Here is a 4,746-nt window from a genome sequence, read left to right as displayed (position 1 = left end):
ATCTTTTCAATACCAAGGCGAGGTGATGTAGGCAACTAGGAAAAGAATCTCCGAATACCGAGAAATCATCCATAAAAACTTCAATGAATTTTTCTATCATATCTGAAAAGATAGAAAGCATGCAGCGTTGGAAAGTTGTAGGGGCATTACATAACCCAAATGGCATGCGCTTATAAGCAAACACTCCATACGGACAGGTAAATGAGGTTTTCTCTTGGTCTCTTGGATCAACCACTATTTGGTTGTATCCTGAATAACCGTCGAGAAAACAATAATAAGCGTGCCCTGCAAGTCTTTCCAACATCTGATCCATGAACGGAAGGGGAAAATGGTCCTTTTGTGTAGCCTCATTGAGTTTCCTGTAGTCTATGTACATCCGCCATCCTATGACGGTCCTTGTAGGTATGAGCTCGTTCTTCTTATTGGTAACCACAGTGATCCCTCCCTTCTTTGGTACAACATGTATGGGGCTAACCCAAGGGCTGTCCGAAATTGGGTATATGACTCCTCCTTGCCAAAGCTTCATAACCTCTTTCTGTACCACTTCCTTCATGATCGGGTTCAGCCTTCTTTGGGATTGAATGGATGGCTTGGCGTCATCTTCCAACAGTATTTTATGCATGCATATGGCTGAACTGATTCCCTTCAAGTCAGCAAGGGTCCATCCAATGGCATCCTTATGCTCCCGCAACACCTTGAGTAGCTCGTCTTCTTGATCTTGACTGAGGGATGAATTTATGATCACTGGGTAGTTTTCATTTTCTCCTAGATATGCATATTTGAGAGTGGGTGGCAATGCTTTGAGTTCAGGTTTGGGTGCTTCTGATTTTTCGTTCCCTTCCTTTGGTGCATCTGGTATACGTATTTCTGCTGTAACTGCCTCTTCACTTGATTCAGCTTCTTCCTCCACCAATCTCTCGTTCTCTTCAGGTTCATCTTCTTCAAAATTCTCCTGTACTTCATCCTCAAGTGCATCTAACCTCATGCATTCCCCCAATTGTTCCGGTGGGTAACTCATGGCCTTGAACACATTGAATGTCATCTTTTCATTGTGTAATCGCAGGGTGAGGTCACCCTTCTGAACATCAATGACAGCCCCAGCAGTGGCCAAGAATGGCCTTCCCAAGATGATGGAGGTCTTGGCGTCTTCCTGCATGTGCAGCACCACAAAATCTGCTGGGAATATGAAATCTCCTACTTTTACTAGCAAATCCTCGACTATCCCGTGAGGGAATTTGAACGACCGGTCTGCCAGTTGTAAAGCCATTTTTGTTGGTTTAGCCTCCTCAATTTTCATCTTTCTCATCATGGCTACTGACATCAAATTGATGCTGGCCCCTAAGTCACAAAGAGCTTTTTCTACTGTGATTTCTCCTATAATGCAAGGGATCTGAAAACTCCCAGGATCCTTCAGTTTCTGAGGTAGTTTATGCTGAATGATAGCACTGCACTCTTCAGTTAGTATCACAGTTTCATTATTCTTCCAGCTTCTCTTCTTAGTCATTAGCTCCTTCAAAAACTTGGCATAAAGTGGCATTTGTTCTATGGCTTCGGCAAATGGTATGTTGATTTGTAGTTTCTTGAAGATTTCCAAAAATCTCAAGAATTGGTTGTCATATTCCTTTTTCTTCAATAGCTGGGGGTATGGAGCTCTTGAGATGTTTAGTTGGGGTATCTTCTTTTCTTTCTGCAGACTTGGCGTGGGGGGTTGTATTCCATCTTGCTCTTCTCCCTTTTCATTTGAGCCTTCTTCTTGTGGTTTTTGGGGATGTTCCTTCAGTTCCTTCCCACTCCTAAGTATGATAGCTTGACACTCCTCCCTTTTGCTTGAATGGGCATCATAGCAAAAATTGTGGTTAGGAAGTTGCTTAAATAGATAGCTGATTTGTGTTTCCAGTTTTGTGATGGCAGCATTTTGATTCTGCATGTTTGACGGCACTTCCTCTCTGAATGCTTTACTGTCTTGAATGTCTCTGCATAATCCTTCAATGAAGGTTTCAATCTTAGAGAGCTTGTCATCAATTGATGAGTGGTTCGGAGCAGATGTGCTATTTTGGTTTTGATAAGGATGTGGAGAAGTGTTGTTGTGGGGGTGTTGAGATGTCCTCTGGGTGAATTGCTGGTGAGCTGCATTGTTGTTGGAGTTGTAACGTCTCTGGTCTTGGTTTTGATCTTGCTCATTTCCCCACCCAAAGTTTGAGTGATTTCTCCATCCAGGGTTGTAAGTCTTGGAGTATGGATCATAGTTTTTCCTTGGTGAATTCCCAATGTAGTTGGCTTGCTCCTGACTCCCCTCTGCTTCTTCGTTTACTCCTTCTTGTGTTGTTGATGAAGTGGAGATTGCTGCTACTTGGTTCCTCTCCATCTTCTTGGTGAGGTCAGCCAGCTGCTGGGTAATGAGCTTGTTTTGGGCCAACAGAGCATCTACATTGTTTAGCTCCATCACTCCTCTTGTGTTCCCTCTTTCGGAAGCATAGAAGTAGTCGTTTTCTGCTACTGTTTCAATAACATCTATGGCTTCCTCAATGGTATTCTTCTTGTTCAAGGATCCTCCAGATGAATGGTCTACTGCCTTCTTTGACTCATAAGAGAGCCCTTCATAGAAAATGTGCAGCTGGACCCATTCGTTGAACATGTCAGGTGGACATCTCCTTGTTAAGTCTTTGAACCTCTTCCATGCTTCATACAGAGTCTCACCATCTTGTTGCCTGAAGGTTTGAACCTCAGCTCTCAGCCTATTGATTCGTTGAGGAGGGTAGAATCTTACTAAGAATTTGTTCACCACATCCTCCCAAGTTGTCAAGCTCTCCCTTGAGAAGGATTCCAGCCACTTGGCTGCCTTGTCTCTGAGTGAGAAGGGAAATAAGAGCAGTCTATAGGCGTCAGGATGAACACCATTAGATTTCACTGTGTCACATATTCTCAGGAAGGTGGTCAAATGTTGATTGGGGTCTTCTTGAACACCTCCTCCAAATGAACAGTTGTTCTGAACAAGGGTGATGAGCTGTGGTTTAAGTTCAAAGTTGTTGGCATGGATTGTTGGCTTTTGGATGCTACTTCCACAATTGCCTGGGTTTGGATTAATGTAAGAGCCCAAAACTCTTCTATCCTCCCCAGCATGATTTGCTCCACCTCCTCTGCCATGGTTGTGAGTCTCTTCTTCATGATGATTTTCCATGTTTTCTTCCATGTTTGGTTCAAAGTATTCCTCAAACTGTTCCTCCTCTTCTTCAGCACCAACTACTCGTTTTTCTTTTGCCTCCCTCCTTAGTCTAAGGAAGGTTCTCTCCGGTTCAGAATCAAAGGAAGTTGAAGCCCCGCTTCTTCTCCCTATTATACAACCAACAAGTACAAGCAGAGAAAATAGGTGCAGACAGTATTTGTGTCAGAATTGCTGTTAGTTGTGGGTGATGTAATATATCAAACAGTTAGTGGGTTAGCAAATAGAATTGAAAATAACAAAGAAAAACAAAAGAGTAGAGGGAGAAGGGAAGAAGTTTAACTAAAACAAAAAGTAAATCACTCAAACAGAAAATGAAATTCACAAAATAAAATGCTCAATCTAGTGATCTTCCAATCTAATCATTGTTGATGCACAATCAATCCCCGGCAACGACGCCATTAACTTGATGCGCGGAAAACTTGTCTCTCAACAAATCTCCCTTCGGCAATTGTACCGAAGTTGTCGTCAAGTAAAAACTCACAATAGAGTGAGGTCGAATCCCACAGGGATTGATTGATCAAGCAACTTTAATTAGAAGAATGTTCTAGTTGAGCGAATCTAGAATTTGGGTTGAGAGTTGCAGAAAATAGAATGGCGAGAATGTAAATAACAGAAAAGTAAATGCTAGAATTAAAGGACTGGAAGTAAATGACTGAAAATAAATTACAGAATTGTAAATGGGAATGGGAGATTTGCTCATAAAAGTAAATGGCAGAAATTAAAGAGAATAGGTAAGATCAGAGATGGGGAGTTCATTGGGCTTAGGAGATGTTGCAATTCTCCGGATCAAGTTCATTTTCATCTCTTCCTCAATCAATGCACTCATTGATCTCCTTGGCAATCTTAAGTGATTGAATTACAATTTCTTGCAATTCAATCTCTCAGATCTTGATCAATAGCCATTTCCTTGGTCAATTGCTCATGAGAAGAGATGAAGTATGGTCACTGATTATACCACATGCATTTCCCAAACCAAGTATTGAGAGGGTTATAGTCACATACCCATCCAAACCCAATTTGGTCCAACATGAGAAAGCATTTCTAGCTTGATCTCTTCATTCCTCTTCCAAGGTTCAAAAGAGATCCAAGTTTGAATAGCTTCTCTTCCAAGATAACTACTCAATTGGATGAAGATCGAAAGCTTTCAAATAAAATCAAGAGGAAAGATAGAAGAAGAATAATGAAGATTAGTATTGATCCATCAAATTACAACAGAGCTCCCTAACCCAATGAAAGGGGTTTAGTTGTTCATAGCTCTTGAAAATGGAAACAAAGATGGAGAATACATCATAAAACTAGAAATTGCAAAGAAAGTAAAATACAGAGAGTAGTTCTCCTTTTTCCCAGCCTCCAGAACTTCTTTACAATTCAAAGCTACTCCTATATATACTACTCTTCTCAGCTTCTAGTTTACTCTTCAAGTCTTGGGCCTTTGGATCTTGAGTTTGAAGCAGTTCCTTTCTTTATTTGGGCTTGGCTTTACTTTCAGAGAGAAAGTGCGAAGTGGGCAGAGACTTAAGCTC

The 4,746-nt window shown here is 41.4% G+C and overlaps 1 non-coding gene across 1 annotated transcript; it reads left to right on the top strand.

Annotated features, from left to right (window-relative positions):
* The first annotated feature begins 2,633 nt into the window (after positions 1 to 2,633).
* Positions 2,634 to 2,737, top strand: LOC112746624 (small nucleolar RNA R71). Its single transcript, XR_003174496.1, has one exon. It is a non-coding gene; the product is annotated as a small nucleolar RNA R71 (small nucleolar RNA).
* The last annotated feature ends 2,009 nt before the right edge of the window (positions 2,738 to 4,746 follow it).

This window comes from Arachis hypogaea, chromosome 14, assembly GCF_003086295.3.
Source record: "Arachis hypogaea cultivar Tifrunner chromosome 14, arahy.Tifrunner.gnm2.J5K5, whole genome shotgun sequence".
Lineage (NCBI taxonomy): Eukaryota > Viridiplantae > Streptophyta > Magnoliopsida > Fabales > Fabaceae > Arachis > Arachis hypogaea.
The sequence above is the reverse complement of the archived record's forward strand: the minus strand, read 5'-3'. Positions and strand labels throughout refer to the sequence as shown.